This window comes from Phyllobates terribilis, unplaced genomic scaffold (assembly GCF_046119375.1).
Source record: "Phyllobates terribilis strain yellow unplaced genomic scaffold, ASM4611937v1 Scaffold_60__1_contigs__length_8166268, whole genome shotgun sequence".
NCBI classification, from domain to species: Eukaryota; Metazoa; Chordata; class Amphibia; order Anura; family Dendrobatidae; genus Phyllobates; species Phyllobates terribilis.
This window is the reverse complement of record NW_027362820.1, coordinates 1056637-1076526: the sequence shown is the minus strand read 5'-3', so window position 1 is coordinate 1076526 and position 19890 is coordinate 1056637.

The window sequence follows — 19890 nt, the reverse complement described above, 5'->3', positions numbered from 1 at the left end:
GGCAAAGCACGATAAGATGGAGCAATTAACCATACAGGGTGATTACACACAGCCCAGCCTCATCTCATCCCAACTATAGACGGTGCTATCTGCACAGCTGTCATACCGTCTGTTCAGCGTGGATGGCCAGAGGACAGAGAGGAGGAGGAGGAGAGCATGGTCAGTCATCCTCTTGGTGAGGACACGGAAGTCTTGCCTGTTAGTAGTCTGGCACGCATGGCTGAGTTTATGTTATGCTGCCTTTCCCATGACCCTCGCATTCTCAAAATTTTAGGTGATTACTGGTTGGTGACACTTCTAGACCCACTCTACAAGGAGAACTTTATATCTCTTATTCCTGAGGCGGACAGGTGTACAAAAATGAGGCAGTACCAGAAGGCCCTTGTTGCAGAACTATTAAAAAAACTCCCATCTGAAAATGCTGGAGGCAGAGGGCACACTTCGTTCGACAACCAAGGAGTACAGGCGAGAGAGACACAACTTCAATCCAGCAGAGGCAGGGGAACACTGTCAAAGTTCTGGGAGAGTTTTCTCAGACCCTCCCATCGCACAGGCCCTGAGGCGCAGGGTACTCTCACAAGGAGTGCAAAGTTTGGGAAGATGCTGAGGGAGTACCTTGCCGTACCGTACCAACGTCCTCCGTTATTCCTCTGTGCCTTATAAATATTGGGTATCCAAGCTAGATATGTGGAATGAACTGGCTCTCTATGCCTTGAAGGTCCTGGCCTGCCCTGCCGCCAGCGTTTTATCAGATCGGGTTTTTAGTGCCGCTGGTGGAATTATAACTGATAAGCGCATCCTCCTGTCAACTGAAAATGCTGACAGGCTGACTCTTATAAAAATGAACAAGGGCTGGATTGGGCCAGACTTCTCAACACCACCGAATGATAGCAGCGTAACATAAACTCAAATCCAGTGTCTTTTCTTGGGAGGTGTATTCCCATGCACCTTTTCACACCCACACATGGGTATACGCTTCCTGATTTTGGCTATTTGCTCTTGTCCTCCTCCTTCTCCTCATCCTCCACCACCATATCACCAGGGTGACCGTGGTCCATGATGCAACACCAACATAATTTTTTAAAGGGTGTTTGACTCGCCCCTGGGCCGTGGAGCACTCGGAGCCGGGCAATAGGGAGACGGTGGGGGTAGTAGTGGCGACCCGGTTCCGTGGCTCAGGGTGGTCAGACCAGTGATAGTTCTTTAGCAGTCCTAAGTGATGTCCGACTACGCCACCCGTGGATTGCGGTTATTATGAACCGCCGCTGCAAGGCAGACCGCTGGGGCTGATGATGTATGCAGCTGAGGTAGTGTGACTCCCCACGGGAAGAGTGCAGCCCCAGGGCAGTGTAGTGGATGGTGGGGGTGATGGTGCAGAGAGTCTCAGTGCCGTTAGTGCTGGAGGAGCGAAAGAGTACACAGACAACGTACTGCAGTCCAATGTCTTTTACTCACAGTTCATGTACTCCCAGTCACTTCTGTCAGCAATGACCGCCCGAGCCATGCTGCGTCCACCAGGTGAGGGGCTCGGTCAACCCCAGGCAGTTCAGGAGCATGGCACAGGACCCCCTTCAATCCTTTCTCTGGCCTGCCTCACCAGTGACCCACTTTTGTCCAGCTGCCGCGGACTTGTGCGGGTAAACCTGGTTCCCGTTCCCCGCTGTCCTATATGGTGCCTTCCTAGCAGGTTTGATGAGGTGTCGCACCAATAAATGATCACGACCTCCGGTCTTTGGCTGAGGGCTGTTTCTCCTCCACCAACTTGGGATCCGGTATCCTTAATCTGCCTGACCCTTCACCCTGTATTCTCGTGGGTTCTTAGGGTCCCTTCTGCCGTCTTGTTCCTGAGCCCTTCTGTTTCTCTCTCTCTCTTTCTTTTCTGTTCCTTTCTGTTCTTGTTCCTTTCTGTTCTTGTTCCTTTCTGTTCCTGGCCTTCACCCTAGGCCTGCCTCGTGGACCTGGGCCCAGACTGAGCCACAGCTCCCTGTCAGCCCTCTCTGGCTGAACTCCTTCTCTTACTCCACTCACTGAACTTCTCTTCTTCTCTTCTTTCTGTGCTGGCTGGGCCTCAGAGGCTAGGCCCGCCTACGGAGCAGAGCCCCTTGCAGAGGCTTTCACTCTGTCACTTCTTCTCTCTGACTGAACACTGTTCTAAGATGGTGCCCACCTTTTATACCTCCCTCTAGAACATGAGCCCAGATGACCAGCAACCAATGGGCTCCTATCTACGCTCAGGAACCAACCCCTATCTGCTCCTACATCACTGGGTATTCCTACCCCCTCCCCACTCCAGCCAGGGACATGGTCTGTCGTGCCTGCATTTCTGTCTAATGGGAGCACCGTTGAGCTGTCCCTCGGAAATGGGGTGAGTGTGCTGTATGCAGCTAACTGAACCCTGGTCCATACTCCATTCTTACCCGGGAGTGGAATATCACACCTCTGGCAGAGGTGCAATACCCCTGTAGCGGCCGAGCCCTCGGGGCGCTACATTTTTATGATGCCCGTAAAAAAAAATTTTTATACAGTATGTTCATGTATACCCCCCAGGAGTAAATGTTTGTCAGCCCATACACTTAGTGCATGGCATTACAAGTTTAGGAGGCCCGCTCCTTTCTAATGGTAAAAATTTTTTATGATGCACTCCTCCACGTCTCTTCCAAGGGCCATTGAAGTGCCTCCAAATTTTTGGCAGCCCTTGCAGTCACTGCATAGTCCAACACTATGGGAGACTCTCTCCTTTCTAATGGGAATTTGTCATTACTGTGGCCTGGTCTATGTGTCTTTAAATTCTTAGTGGGTTTTTTCCTAAACTTGGTCAGCCGTTGGACTCACTGCATACCCTATAACTGTATAGCAAACCCTCTCCTTTCTAATGGGAGCATGTCGTACCTTGTTACTGTGGTCCTGCTCTGTGTGTCTTTAAATTCTTATTGGGGTTTTTCATTAAAATTTGTCAGCCGTTGGATTCACTGCATACCCTATAACTGTATAGCAGACCCTCTACTTTCTAATGGGAACATGTCGTACCTTGTTACTGTGGCCCTGCTCTGTGTGTCCTTAAGTTCTTAGTGGGGTTTTTCCTAAAATTTGTCAGCCGTTGGATTCACTGCATACCCTATAACTGTATAGCAGACCCTCTCCTTTCTAATGGGAACATGTCGTACCTTGTTACTGTGGCCATGCTCTTTGTGTCTTTAAATTGTTAGTGTTTTTTTTCAAAAATTTTGGCCACCCTTGCAGTCACAGCATGGGCATTACCACTATAGAAGACCCGCTCCTTTATAATGGGAACATTTTTTTTACTGAGACCCTCCTCTATGTCTCTTCAAAGGTGTATTAGGTTAACAATAGGATCTTTCTTTAGTACAAAAAACAGCATCACCAATTTAACCTCAATGTAATCACATTGTTCAGCTCATGCACCTCCTCCTCCATCTCCGAAATGACCACATCAGTCACAAGCTGACAGCACTGCAGCACCGCCTTGGCCAAACAGCAACAGGCTGTGCTGAAGATAACATGCTTAATGCTTAATTGACAAACCGCCCAGCGCTGCATAGTTGTTGAAAGCTGTAACACAGCAGCTTGATCTGTTGCTCTCACCGCTGAACATACAGCCAGGCATGGTCGTGTGTTACAATGGGCGGAACCTGGTGACGGAGAAATGACAACCGGGGTAGATACGGTTTCCCTCTATGCCAGTCCTTTCACAGAGCTAAAGAATATGGCTGTGGTGAAATACAACTCCCACTGAGAAGCTGTTTCAGATTGAAAAACATTGTGCCCACCAGAGGATTTGTTTCTGAGGGCTAACCTTTCTCACCCGCTCAAGAGCCCCATAGCAGCTGCAAAGTTAGCGCTATCATGAACTCTCCTGAGGTAGAAGCCAAGGCACACCAGAGAATTCTCTGGTGGGACTGTCCAACCCTGCCGAGAAGCAGTCCTGGCTAAGAAAAGTGTGTGGGAAGATTCCAGGACTCTCTATTTTTACTGAGGAGGAAACACATGCAAACATGGGGAGAACATACAAATTTCTTGCAGATGTTGTCCTTGCTTGGATTTGAACCCAGGATCCCAGTGCTGCAAGACTTCAGTGCTAACCACTGATCCAATGTGCTGCCGTTCACCCTCTAATATCTAACAGGCTGGAGAAACTTGAACCTACTGCCACTCTATCATCAGCTCCTTTGTGAGAAAATGTATTTGGGCAGCCACTCAGTCTACCAAATAAAATTCCAGAGAAGGAAATTGAGGATGGCTTTGCTACTGGTACTGGGGGCAGTGCTAATACCATGGTGTTGTACCATAGTTTGCTGGAAATATTCCAGGCTGGTAGGAGGCAAGAAAATTCCCACAGAAAAGTACCAGCATTAATGTTCAGGCCACATTTCAAGTGCAAGCAGCTTTAGAGGACTTCCTGGGAGAAATGACACGCAGGGTAGATACGGTTTCCCTCTATGCCAGTCCTTTCACTGAGCTAAATACAACTCTTATCAAAAAAAGTTGTGGACTGGCTCCGTACCATCCCTGGCCACATTCACCTGTCCACGTGTTTGTGGTTAGGCAGTCCTTCTTAGTAAGTGCACTGGGTATGGCATGGGTAATGTTGTGGGACCCGTGCTTGTGGAAGGCGAAGGCGATACCGGGAAAAATATTGGCGGCTGGGGACCGAGTATGGACACCCGGCCGCCGCCTGCATGAGGTTGTGAAAAGCTTCCACCTCCACAAGCTTAAAAGGCCATATTTCAAGTGCAAAGAGCTGCCCAGAAATCTGTCAGTTTAGTGTTGCGGCCTGTGGGTGGGTGGCTGCCGGCATTCTTGTGCTTGCATTCCAAGGAATGGGGTAGGGACAACTGAACACTGCAGTGGGACAAGGACGTGGACGGTGATTGTTGCAAGTCTGCAACGACAGGTGCATGGCGGGAGGCATCTTCGCATGTGCCAAGGATCACTTATGATGGGCACACATTTAGGTAGTGACCTGGGAGTCAGAGATGTTTCCAGAGGTCTTCCCCTTGCTGTTCCCATGTCTTTTCAGCACTGTATGCATGTGTCTGATGATGTGTCACACACCACATGGCCAGATAAGGTTGTAAAATGTTAAAATGACATTTCCTGGTGAATGCATTTGTCTTGGTTGAAAGCAATGCAAAAGTGCAAAAACGTGTCAAAAATGCTACGTGTGAACATAGCCCAAGGTGTTTTAGGAGTATTTTTGTTTTTGTTTATTTATTTTGCCTTATATACAAGTCATCACCCTGGAAAGGATGTTCCTTACGCCGTAAAAGTGGCGTAATACTCTGACGACGTTGTTGACAGCAGTGATCTAGGAGTCAGAGATGCTTCCAGGGGTCTTCCCCATGCTGTTCCCATGTCATTTGAGCACAGTTCCCATCGATTTGGGCAATTTTTAGGCCCTCTGCAGACCGCCGTGGGGAGCCACCTAAAAAATGCTCAAGTTTCCCCTAGACTTATATTGGGCTCATTGCTCGGGTTGAGCACCCGAGTATTTCAATTTGCTCGACCCGAGCAACGAGTACTCGAGCATTTTAGTGCTCGCTCATCACTAATGACAACCAAAAACATCCAAATAATCCTGATCAAAAAGTTCACATACCCTGGTGATTTTGGCCTGATAACATGCACAGAATTTGACACAAATGGGTTTGAATGGCTACTAAAGGTAACATCCTCACCTATGACCTGTTTGCTTGTAATCAGTGTGTGTGCATAAAGCTGAGTGAGTTTCTGGGATCCAGCCACTGACGTTTCTGGATTTTGAGATGGGGAAAGCAAAAGAATTATCAACGGATCTACTGGAAAAGGTAGTTGAACTGTATAACACAGGAAAGGGAGGCAAAAAGAGTATAACACAGGCAAGGGATACAAAAAGATATCCCAGGAATTGATAATGACAGTCTGCAGTGTTCAAACTGTGATTAACAAATGGAAAATCAGATGCTCTGTAAAAACCAAACCACAGTCAGGTAGACCAACAAAAATTTCAGCCACAACTGCCAAGAAAATTGTTCGGGATGCAAAGAAAAACCAACAAATAACATCAGCTGAGAACACACTTAGGGGTGTACTCACTTTTGTTGCCAGCGGTTTAGACATTAATGGCTGTGTGTTGAGTTATTTTGCAGGCACACCAAATTTACAGTTAAACAAGCTGTACACTGACTACTGTACATTGTATCAAAGTGTCGCATCTTCAGTGTTGTCCCATCAAAAATATATATATGTATTCCGGCCCATTTTTGGAGTTTTGTGTGAAATTATGTCCAATTTGCCTTTTTTTTCTCAGTTTTTTTGTGTTGTTCCAATAAACACAAAGGAAATAAACATGCGTGTAATAAAACATGTGTAATTTTCTGAAACAATTTCAAGGGTGCCAGCACTTTCCGCCATGACTGTATATGCAGGTAGAGTCCTTAACCCCTTTACAACCCAAAGTGGTTTGCACGTTAATGAGAAGGCTAATTTTTACAATTCTGACCACTGTCACTTTATGAGGTAATTACTCTGGAACGCTTCAACGGATCCCCCTGGTTCTGAGAATATTTTTTCATGACATATTGTACTTTATGATTGTGGTAAAATTTCTTCGATATCACTTGTGTTTATTTGTGAAAAAAACAGATATTTGGTGAAAATGTTGAAAATTTTGCAATTTTCAAAATTTGAATTTTTATGCCCTTAAATCGGAGAGATATGTCACACAAAAAAAGTTAATAAATAACATTTCCCATATGTCTACTTTCCATCAGCACAATTTTGGAACCCAAATTTATTTTTATTAGGGAGCTATAAGGGTTAAAATTGACCAGTGATTTCTCATTTTTCCAACAAAATTTACAAAACCATTTTATTAGGGACCACATCACATTTGAAGTCACTTTGAGGGGTCTTTATGACTGAAAATACCCAAAAGTGACACCATTCTCAAAACTGCACCCCTCAGTGAATCGGGTCATCATGGCAACATCTGGGAAGCCGCGGCACACATTGCTGGACGCCGGCAGGAGAGGTGACTATCCCGATCACCTCCCCTTGCCCCGGCAATGCTGCGAACGACTTCAATCGCAGCATTGCGGGGGTTAATGTGCGGGACCTCTCCCAGCACATAGCACCGGGTGTCAGCTGTGACAATCAGTTGACACCCGGCGGCGATCAAGCCCGCACAGCCTGTGTGCGGGCGCGATCGCAAAGATGTACTAATACGTATCAGGCTCTTAAGTCCCAGGGTGCAGATACGTATCAGTACGTCTTGGGCTTTAAAGAAGTTAAAATTAGGTGAAAATGGGAAAAGTCACAAAACTTTGCAACTTTCAAGAGCTTTATGCCAGTTTTCTGGCAAAAACACTGGTGAATCGGGTTCATAATCTCTAATCCTTTCAGCTCCCTTTAATTAGACTACTTTCAACAAACTAATTATAAGTATTGGGTCTGTTTTTTTTTTAATGCTTTTAAAATAATTGTAAATATTTTCAATCCCCTTTTGTTATAAGGATTTCCCCAAAATTAGCTAATCATAGGTTGTCCTGCATTCGTGACAGTGATTGACTGCGCGGTCACTTGGTAGTTTACATTGGCATCACTACAGGGCCGGTAAAGAAGGACTGTCAGGGACCCCCAGAGTGTGGTAAAATGCGCCAACTAATTCATAATTCATTTAATTCTCACACAATATACTAAGTTAGTGTAAGTCTACAAAAAAGCAACAAAACTTGGTGCTAAAAAAATTGAGCATAACTTTTTGAAAAATGAACCAGGTTATGCCAAATCTTACATATTTTGTGACTTTGTGATCAGTTATCAACACAAATATTTTACTCAAATTACCAGATCGATGGATAAGCATTGGGACTTTTCCCTAAATCTCTCCAAGACATCACCGCTTATAGAAGACCACCCTCATATCCAGATCAGATTTTCTGTGAGAGATGCCCAGATTCACAATATAGTATGCATACTGGCCATCTATGAGAAGTCCACCCCAATGGAAGTCCAGTTATTAAAGGAGATTTTACTGTTCATATAAGGGGCAGACAATGACAGTGAAGGGCCCTTAATCAGGACTTCTGATCTGGGCCCCCCACCCTCCATCAGGCACCACCTACATATACATTTCCATGTATATTTATATTAGGCACACATATAAAATTTGCACATGCTAATACTCTATACACATTTTAACGTATGCATATACATAGTGCACACAAACATAAAATACGGACATACACATAAGATGCACATACACAGTATAGAGTCCCGGTAGTCCTCATAGTTTTAAGCATGAACCCTGGCAAATTGTAGACGGACTTTCATTGTTCATGGGCTTTAAGGGAGAGAGGCTTCCTTTGTGGAGGACACTCATGAATGCCATTCATTTGCAGTGTACACCGTGTCGTGTCATGGAAAACACTCACCCTAGTTTGGCTTTCTACTTCTTCAGCTAATAGCAATGAATTTGCCTGTCGATTTTCTTCTCATCAGAAGATGCTTTTGTTTAGATGTTAACTTCCATCTGACTGATAAGAAAAGCTTTGCTGATCTTCTTGTAGACTTCACATTTTTTGTCAAGAAATTATTTTCTTTCTCAGAAATGTCTTGTGACATTTCTCTTCTATGTGGTGCCACTTACCCTTCTCATCAGAGGACGCTTTTGTTTAGGTGTTAACTTCCATAGTCAGCCTGGACGTCTCTGTAAGATGGTTGCAGTTCCATCTTTGTTATAGTTTTGCATCACTTTTGCTACAGTATTCTGACTGATAAGTAAAGTTTTGCTGATCTTCTTGTAGACTTCACATTTTTTGTAAAGAAATTATTTTCTTTCTCAGAAATGTCTTGTGACATTTCTCTTCTATGTGGTGCCACTTACCCTTCTCATCAGAGGACGCTTTTGTTTAGGTGTTAACTTCCATAGTCGGCCTGGACGTCTCTGTAAGATGGTTGCAGTTCCATCTTTGTTATAGTTTTGCATCACTTTTGCTACAGTATTCTGACTGATAAGTAAAGTTTTGCTGATCTTCTTGTAGACTTCACATTTATTGCAAAGAAATTATTTTCTTTCTCAGGTTTTGTGACATTTCCCTTCTATGTGGTGCCATTGCTGATAGCATGAAATGGGAAGGAGTTTTCTTTATTAAGTAACTTCCTTTTACAGACACCTGTCTGCTGGACATCTGTTTAATGAATAATTACACTTACCTGTGGTTCAGTTCTTGTTAATTAGAATTTTGTTGTCTAAACTTAGCTTTTCTCTTAAGACTGTTACTGGGATGTTCTCATTTTTGAAACATGATCTTGAATGAGTTTGTTAAGAAAATTACTTTTTTGGGGTCTGCAAAATACCAAATCTTGTTTGCATTCAATGGCTCAAATTTGCGAGAGTATTTTGTAGTATGGTATCCCATATAAAATGATGATTCTGAAAGGAAACTACAGGTTTGCTGACAAATCTATTTGGGTGTACTGATTTATGCTAAACACTGTATATATATATATATATATATATATATATATATATATAAACCTTATAAGTTTGGTATCACAGTAATCGTACTACTGACTCTGAATCATTTTGTCAGTTTGTTTTTACAACACAATACACACTGTAAAATGAAGGAACCCAAACCTGGCATTTTTTCTCATTTTTCAACACATTATATGATAAAATGAATGGTGTTGTTCAAAACTACAACACTAAGCGTCAGCACACTGTGATTTGCTGATCTGTAAGATGCGTTCTTTGTGCTGTGAAAATACACAGCTGTGATATCTCACCAAATATTCATAGTGGGAACTTAAAATTATGTTTTTCTGCCATGATTAAGGATGGTTTGGATGTATGAAACATGTTGACCTTTTATTTCTATCTTTGTGGAATTAAGGCTGCATGAACCAGTCACCAACCATTATCTGTATATGTACAAATATTAAGTGCTACTGAGTGCTGTAGGAAAAACTTAGAATAGTGAGGTGATTTGATAGTCCTGCCACAAATAATCTGTTTCTACTGCACACTTAAAATCTCTGATAGTGGGAATGAACATGATTGCCTGCAGTAGTGCACTCCTGAGAGCTGGTGCAGCAGAGAAAATGTCTTGGACATGAGAGTGGGAGGTCCTGATTATGGAGGATGTTAATCTTAGCTCATTGGAGTGTAGATATGGTAGAGATGCAGGACTGTGCAGCAGTGTGGAGAGGTTTGTGGATGAGTGTAATGACTGGTACAGGGTGGAGGCACCAGTGTAACTGCTGGACAGAAATATGAGACTGACTGCTGCATTAAGGATAATGAGAAATACATTTAGTGAGAAGAAGAGCAATTAGTGAGTTACAAGTATTTGTGAATTCAAGACAAAAAGGAATCAGAGCAACAGTAACAGATTTTACTTTTTTTTAATTAATAATGGGATGAATAAAATCGTGAACATTATCAATAGACTAAATCAAAGTCAGGAAGATAGCCGAGGTCAGATACCAGGTGATCAGTAAATGACAAGTCAGACGAGCAGTATGAATACCGCGGAGCCCGATGACAGAGGCGTTACTGAAACTTGTCCAGGTTGACCAGTCAGAAGGCCACAGGTAGATGGTGAAGGTCCTTCTATACAGCTCCAGCAGTGATGATGGATCTGCTGGACTTCAGGGCGCTGGATGCTTAGGTGTCCCGTCTTTTAGATGGTTTTAGGGCAACAGTGACAGCATGCAAATGCGCGAGCAGCCCTGGATAATCCACGCCGGCAGGATGATAAGATCCGGCGGAAGATGGAACCTATGAGAAGAGAAATAAATATAATGTAAGTGATGGGACTCCATATTACATGACAATGCTGTGCAGTCACTGTGGCCGGACGGCAGAGGAATATTATCATACAGAGGTCAGGGGTCATTGTCAGCAATCATACATGTGACAATCCCATCACTGACAGATGACATCTACTCCACATGAATTATTCTCACTGACATCACACAACATAGAGCTGATTCTCACACTTACCTCGTCTCTTTTTCCCATTTTTTCCATTTTCTGAGTTTTGTTGCTCCATACTCAGATTTATTGCCGATTTTCTTTCTTCATGAGATGGAAATTCTGATGAAAAATTTAAAAAAAAAATCAGTAACAATATATTCTTATAGGATCTGCTTTGTCATAATATGGATAACATAAGAGACCTATAGTATTGTATAAAACCATGTGGGAATATTTGAGCCTTGAAGTCAACATTCACATTGCTGGTGCTGTAGACATGTACATACCTGGCAATGGGGACGAGGGTGGCAAGATGGTAACAGCATCGTCTGTATTACATACAGGAACAGATACTTTCTGCCTGTTTGAAGAAGAAAAACATGTAAATCTCAAGTAAACTCCATATAAAAGGGGTTGTCTCACTAGAAGAACACCGACTATAATGACTAGTAGGACATATGACTGTCATAGTGGGGAAGGTCTTCTGCTCAAGACTACCTTTTATAGAGAGCTGAGAGGAAAACAACTACCAAGAATGGCCGGCATTTCATACTACATCTCTCCTACAGTGAGGGCAGCACTAAAAGTGCATGACCGGCCACAATTATGGGCTGTTATCTCCAACAATTCCGAAAGCTGAAAGCACAATGACCCATAACCATGGGGCGGTGGATGCTGCATTTGATATTATGGTATTTATGTCCTATATTTGGTGTTGTGCTCATATATCAGCCTGGAGCTCCCAGTAATGACCCCATAATCTACTCACATTTCTGAGATGTTTGTGTTGGATTCTGGTGTACACTCTGGAGGGGCCTTGGGATCCTCGTTCACCATCCCGTTAGTGGTGGTAGAGTGCTAAATGTGGATAACAATAAGTTATTAAATATACATACTTTTTAATTTTATAGATCCTTTTTTTGTACATATTTTGGATTTATCGATCACATACTTACTTTAGAAAGCCTCTCAGAAGATGATGATGCAAATATTCGGAAGATAAAGTTCTCATCGTCCTCACTTGTGCCCTCTTTATCCTCTGAGACCAGATGGTTGTTTTCATCAGAATGATCTACAAGACATAGGTAATGAAGGATTGTTAGAGGGTGTCAGTATAACACAGTCGCTATATCTCACTAGGTTACTAGATGATACAACGTAATATACAGAATACATGAAAAAAAACTCCTGTACAAAATTAGGGAAATAGGGATACAGTACGAACCCATGGTCAACATAGCTGAGATCCATGAAACATGGATAACATAGTAGACCAGAAAAACCATGTGGAAATATTTGAGCCTTGAAGTCAACATTCACATTGTTGGTGCTGTAGACATGTACATACCTGGCAATGGGGACGAGGGTGGCAAGATGGTAACAGCATAGTCTGTATTACATACAGGAACAGATTCTTTCTGCCTGTTTGAAGAAGAAAAACATGTAAATCGTAAGTAAACACAGTATAAAATGGGTTGTCTCACTATAAGAACACTGACTATAAGGCCTAATAGGACATATGACTATCATAGTGGGGAAGGTTTTCTGCTCAAAACTACCTTCCATGGATCAGAACACAACTACCAAGAATGACTGGCAAGTAATACTACAGCTCTCCTACAGAGTAGGCAGTGCTAAAAATGCATGACCTGCCACAATTATGGGCTGTTATCTTCTGCATTTTCTGAAGCCAAAAGTACAATGACCGTTAACCATGAAGCGGTGAATGCTGCATTTGATATTCTGATATTTATGTCCTATATTTGGTGTTGTGTACATAGATCAGCCTGGAACTCCCAGTAATGAAGTAATGACCCTTTATAATCTACTCACATTTCTGAGATGTTTGTGTTGGTTTCTGGTGTATACTCTGGAGGGGCATTGGGATCCTCATTGTTCACCATCCTGGTAGCGATGATACAGAGCTAAATACGGATAAAAATAAGATATAAAATATTTTTTTTATGTACTTTTAGAGTTTTTTTTATTTTTTTTTTACATATTTTGGATTTATTAATCACATACTTACTTTACAAAGCTTTTCAGAAGATGACATAAAATTTTGGAAGTCAAGGCTCTCATTGTTCTCACTTGTGCCTTCCTCATCCTTTGAGACCAGATGTTTGTTTATATCAGAATGATCTACAAGAAATAGGTAATGAAGTATTATTAGAGGTTGTCAGTATAACACAGTCACTATTTATCACTAATATTAATGGGAACAGATGATCACATATTAGGGAAGATGAGACAAACAGTCGCTTAGTCTAGATGACGTCTTCTTCTACTTACTGATAAATAAGCTGGTGTCTGCATCTGAAACAAGCTGAGGAACATACTCCAGCTCCTGGCTCAGAATGTTGTCAAAGTCCAAGTCACTCAGGAATGGATGAACCTTGATCTCAAATGCTCCTCCTAGAAAAAGAAAAACAAAAGTGATGCGGACATAGTCAGGGATGGCTCCATATCTGAACAGTTTATCGTAATCTGAACTAATGACAAAACTGAGCCGACATGAAGGAAATAAACTGAAAGTCTTAGTGTGGAGAACTAGAAATACAGAAGATGAGCTGATAGAGAAATGCTGATCTTCATGGACATGAGCGATATGTCCTTGGTCTAATAAGGAAATATTAATACTAGTATATCTGTTACCTGTCCCAAGTCTACGCACAGGATTTCTTCTGAGCAGCTCAGTGATGAGATTCTGAGCATCCAGGGGTGGAGCGCGATCACAATTCCAAATTAGTTCTCCTGTTACATAGAAAATTACAGAAAATAAAACCTCTTTACTGGACTGTAACATAAAGCAAAGGAAATAACTAAACAAATGTAACCAATCAACGCAATGATCGGATTATTCTACTCACCAATGACAACCCTTTTATAAAGCTCAGTGAGGGAATCAGCATCAAATGGTACACATCCCAGCAGGAATTTATACAGGATGATCCCCAATGACCACCAGTCAACAGGTCTTCCATAGCCTTCTTTCAGGATGATCTCTGGGGCTATGTAACATGGGGTGCCACAGAACTGGAAACCAACAGAACATAGAGATGAGAATCGATGAAACAATTATTATGACAAGATATCGTTAAAACACAATGCAGAAGATAAAATATTAGTGGAAAAGTTCTCTAGAAAGGAAGAACGTAGAGAAGAGACAATAGTGTGATGAGATTTGCAAATAACAAGCTAAGTTCTTGTAGGTGATGCTGACCTCACGGTCCTGGAACTCTCTGGAGATGTCCACTGCTAATTCCTTGTAGGTGTTGGTTTTCGGTATCATTAGACCAAGTTTTGAAATCCCAAAATCGGTAACTTTAATATGTCCAGTAGATGTAATCAGGAGGCTGCAAAAGAGAAGATGGTTTTAGCCTCACAGACTGAATGATAATAAATGACAACTTTCCCCACTTTATTATACTACGGGGACACTTACTTTTCCGGCTTCAGGTCTCTGTGCACCACACCGTAACTATGCAGGTATTCCACGGCAAGTACCGCCTCTGCAAAGTACAAGCGGGCCATGGGGACAGAGAAAGGACCCCTGGTGCTTAGAAGGGTCCCACAGTCTCCACCTATAGAAGAAAGGAAATATGACCGGTGAGGGGTTTATACAGAAGATAACCATGATATACCACGAGCAGATAACCATGATGTATAATGAGCAGTGAGCGGAAACATCCTGGGGAGATCACACAGATAGTGGCGTACATAGAAATCACAAGACCCCATATCAAAAGTTGTAATTGCCCCCACCCTAAAAAATAAAAAAGAAATATATTTATATCCCTGTTGAAGCAGCTTGGTGTTCTCACCAGCAATACAACTTTTATGGCCATTTTAGAGTATGATGCTCCCAAAAATGCCCACACCCACACTCAATGAGTATGGTATCCCCACAGTGAATCCTCCTAAGGAGGCCACCACTTAGAAGGAGGCCAGCCACAACCCCCTACTCGGTGTGATGGCACCCACAGCAACCCTCCCACTCAGGATAATGGTTCCCACAGTCCCTCACACAATATAATGGTCCGCATAACTCCCCACTCAGTATGATGTCCCCACACAGAATGGGGGCCTCCATACAGAGTGAGGACCCCCACAGCACCCCACTTAATATGATGACCTCCACTCAGCATTCACAGTCCCCCCATATCTAGTCATACGGCCCCCTTTCAGTATTTTGGCCCCTACTAGCCACCTACTCAGTATTTTCGCCCCCACCAGCCCCACCTCCTTGAAGAAGCAAATACCGCTGAAATTGTGATGACAGGTGGAGGGATGCTGCCCACTGCTGAGCGTCGACAGACCCCCTCCGACTGATGAGCCCCATAGCGCCCCTGCACCAAGATCAATGAATTTACGAGCATCTTGGTAATAGATAACCTATAGTAAATGCTCTGTGGGGATGTAACCAACAATGTCCTAATGATATGAGCAGTGATAAGATGAAAGCAGACATGGGCTGAATATAATACAATAGATGTGTCTTACCTCCTACATACTCCATGACCATACACAGGTGAGATCTAGTTGGAAAGGAGCAGAGCATGGAGACCACAAAGGGACAATCAGCAAATGTTAAGATGTCCCTCTCCAGAAAGGCCCATTCCAATCTCTGTGCAGTATTTAGGTTCCGCTTAGCCATTTTCTTCATAGCAAAGGTCTGGTGTGAGTCTTTATGATGCACTAAGTAGACGGCCCTGGAGAGAAGGAGAATCCATCGGTTATAATAAATCCTTATTAATAATCCATCTATAGAAATCATTATATGTTTAATACTGGTATCCAAGGGGTAACATTTCTCCTTGCGGAGAGTGACATGTTAAGCTTGTCAAGGTGAGGAGACTTTTAAGCCTCAATGATCCTCTGGGAAATATGCAAATTGTCTCTTCAGAGAGGAAGAGAACTAGAACTCTAGTGCCACCTATAGGAAGTAGTAATCCTAAAAGTCAATATCGACCCTTTAACGAGCCTTATCACATGACATGGAATAATAGCCATAACCAAAATCTCAATTTTCGGACACTATGTTTTGGGGTACAAGCACTCATCAGTGCAAAGTGTGAGATATGGTTTGGCTGGGTGAGAGGCATCTGACCGGGATCCAAGCGGTAACGTTTCTCCTTGCGGAAAAAGCCATGTTAAGCATGTCAAGGTGAGGAGACATTTAAGCTGCAATGCTCTTCTGGGAAATATGCAAATTGTCTCTTTTCAGAGAGGAAGAGAACTAGCACCCTAGTGCCACCTATAGGAAGTAGCAATCCTATTTCCCAGAGGAGCATTGCGGCTTAAAAGTCTCCTCATGTCCGCAAGGAGAAACGTCAACCCCTTGGATACCGGTCAGACAAGTCTCACCCAGTCAAACCATATCTCACACTTTGCACTGAAGAGGGGCAGTACCCCAGAACACAGTTCCTGCAAATTGAGATTTTGGTTTTGGCTATTATCCTAAGTCATGTGACAAGGCTTGTTAAAGGGTCGATATTGACTTTCAGGATTGCTACTTCCTATAGGTGGAATTCTAGTTTGCTTCCTCTCTGAAGAGACAATTTGCATATGTTTAATACTAGAAGTCTGGCCGCCACTATAAATCCACATCTAGAAATACATAAAATAGCACTACATAGATCACCTATGGGAGGTCTCCACAATGCCACTTCTGCCGGAGCCATCACCCAGGTCACATTATAGATACGAGAATCTATCGAAATTCTCTTTGGGCAGATTCGCTATAACTGACCAAATACAATTTAGTGCAAATAAAATTGGTCCAAAATGAATGTGCTCCAGGGCTCTCTTCTGCTGCTGAGGCCAGTGATTGGGCCCACACGGTCATGGTGCAGGGTGTTGATGTCATTGACGTCAATATGGTGTCACCCTTCATGTGACCATGTGTAGCCAACTTCTCTGATCAGCTTCATAATGGAGCCCCCCCATCAAAACAAAGATCAGAGTGGAGAGCAGAAAAGCTCAGGTGGAGGAGGCAGCATAAGAACAGATGAGAGTCTAGCACAGGCGAATGTAATAATATTATATTATTATATATTATATTATATGTAATTATATTATTTAAATCGCTTTCCTTACAGTTTGATTTGCTACAGATCACATAATTTCCCTATGATAACACTGAATGGCAGAGTGCAGGGGCAGAAGCATTGTCATAGGGAACCCTGAGAAATGTGGATTATGGCAACAGAAATCTCACCCAAAATTTCCACTGCTGATGAGTTTGGTAGTTTCATAGTCGCTCATATGCGGCTTTCTCGCCGGAACCAATGAATCGATCACGCTCTATAAAAGAATAAGAAATAATACTGATTTATTGAAGATGCAGGAAAAAAGTTACAGATGCAAAAACTTCTCCCCCCATATTATGTCCCAGATGATTTACACTGATATGATGTTGGGAGGATACAAACCGGACGCTCGGCAGGCCCGGCGCTAGCACCCTGCACACCCAGGCAAGTGCCGGGGCCCTGAGTAGGCGAGGGGCCCACTTGCTGTCGGGCACCCTGGCGTGCTATGGGACCGGTGAGCAGAGGAGAGCGGTGCCAGCGCCAGTTAGTGGGCCTTGCTCCCCCCCCCCAATGCTTGCCCAGGGCCACGGCCGGCACAATACTTACCTCTCCACAGCTGGTGAGCAGTGAGGTGAGCATTTGATTTTTTTTTTTTTTATGTATGGAGGTATGGGGCATTATATGGGGGGGAGAAGTGACATCCTGCATGGGGCATTATATGGGGGGGAGGTAGGGACATCCTGCATGGGGTATTATATGGGGGGGGGAGTGACATCCTGCATGGGGCATTATATGGGGGGGGGGAGTGACATCCTGCATGGGGCATTATATGGGATGAGAGGTGACATCCTACATGAGGCATTATATGGGGGGGGACATCCTGCATGGGGCATTATATAGGGGGTATGACATCCTGCATGGGGTATTATATGAGGGGGAGAAGTGACATCCTGCATGGGTCATTATATGGGGGGGGGGAGTGACATCCAGCATAGGGCTTTATATGGGGTGAGAGGTGACATTCTGCATGGGGAATTATATGGGGGGTGACATCCTGCATGGGGCATTATATGGGGGGGGTGACATCCTGCATGGGGTATTATATGGGGGGGTGACATCCAGCATGGGGCATTATATGGGGGGTGACATCCTGTATGGGCCATTATGTGGGGTGGGACATCCTGCATGGAGCATTATGTGGGGGGGACATCCTGCATGGGGAATTATATGGGGGGTGACATTCTGCATGGGGCATTATGTGGGGGGCATATCCTGCATGGGGCATTATGTGGGGGGGACATCTTGCATGGGGCATTATGTGGGGTGGGACATCCTGCATGGTGCATTATGTGGAGGGGACATCCTGTATGGGGAATTATATGGGGGGTGACATCCTGCATGGGCCATTATGTGGGGGGGCACAGCCTGCATGGGCCTTTATGTGGGGGGCACAGCCTGCATGGGGCATTATGTGGGAGGGACATTCTGCATGGGGAATTATATGGGGGGTGACATCCTGCATGGGCCATTATGTGGGAGGGGGACAGCCTGCATGGGGCATTATGTGGGGGGTCACAGCCTGCATGGGGCATTATATGGGGGCACAGCCTGCGTGGAGCATTTTATGGGGTCCATTATTCTATATGAAGCAATATATGGAGCTCATAATACGGTATAGAGGACTATGTGGTGCCATTATACTGTGTGGAGGACATTACTGTCCGGTCTGCACTGTGAGCTGTGAGGATTCGCCGCTTTCTGAGTTATTGTGGAATTTACAATAGATATCGCTCATGTAATGTAAGAAGTGAAATCTTCGGGCTTGTACTATATATATATACACATATATATATATATATATATATACATATATATATATATATATATATATATATATTTATCTGCGGTATCTGTGCATCATGAATTGTGGTATGTGTTAAAGGGGCCACTGAGACTCTTTCGCCCAGGGCCCACGAAATCCTGGAGCCGCCCTGCAACAGTCATCATACATTACTATAACATTCTGGATAATGTGGGAGATCACACAGAGGAGGACTTACAGGTAATCTGTCACCAGGTGTTTGCTATGTATTCTGAAAGCACCATGATGTAGGGGCAGAGGCCCTGATTCCAGTGATGTGTTACTTACTAGGCTGTGTGTGGCTGTTTCAATAAAATCAGTAGATTATCACTAGAAGACTATCTGTCTAGCCAGGTAGTCCTATTGCTCTGTACCCCTGCCTCCACCACTGATTAGCAGCTTTCTGCCTATGCACAGTGTACACAGAAAGCTGCCAATCAATGGTGTGGGCGGGGTTATACAAGACTCAGCATTCAGAGCTCTGCAGCAGAAAAAAATAGTGATTTTATCACAACTGCTCCACCGAGTAAAGTAATCAACACATGGAATCAGGGTCTCTGTCCCTGCATCATGCTTCTCTCAGACCAAATACAGATTCCCTGTAATTCAAATGTAATTAACACCATAGGGTCATCTACACTTAGAATAGAGACGTCCCATGGTTGTATGGGGCATACTACTGGACGAGTCATTCACACCCCATGATCTGATGACACTCACGCATCCCCCTCTATGATACTTACGGATTCTTGGATCTCCGGGATCTCACTAATTCCATTGTTAGGATTCGACAGCTCAGTTGTTTCTAAAATAATGATGAAGAAATGAAATGTATTAGAGGATATTATTCCTACATAGATAATACAGCAATATAACGGAGAAATGACAAGATGTCTGTAAATGGGATTAATACTCGTTATATGGGGATTCTAAATATGAGAATATACGGGGAATCCATAGATAAATGTAATGTAAATGATGGAGGAACCCCTTCATAAATAACAAAAGACTGACCA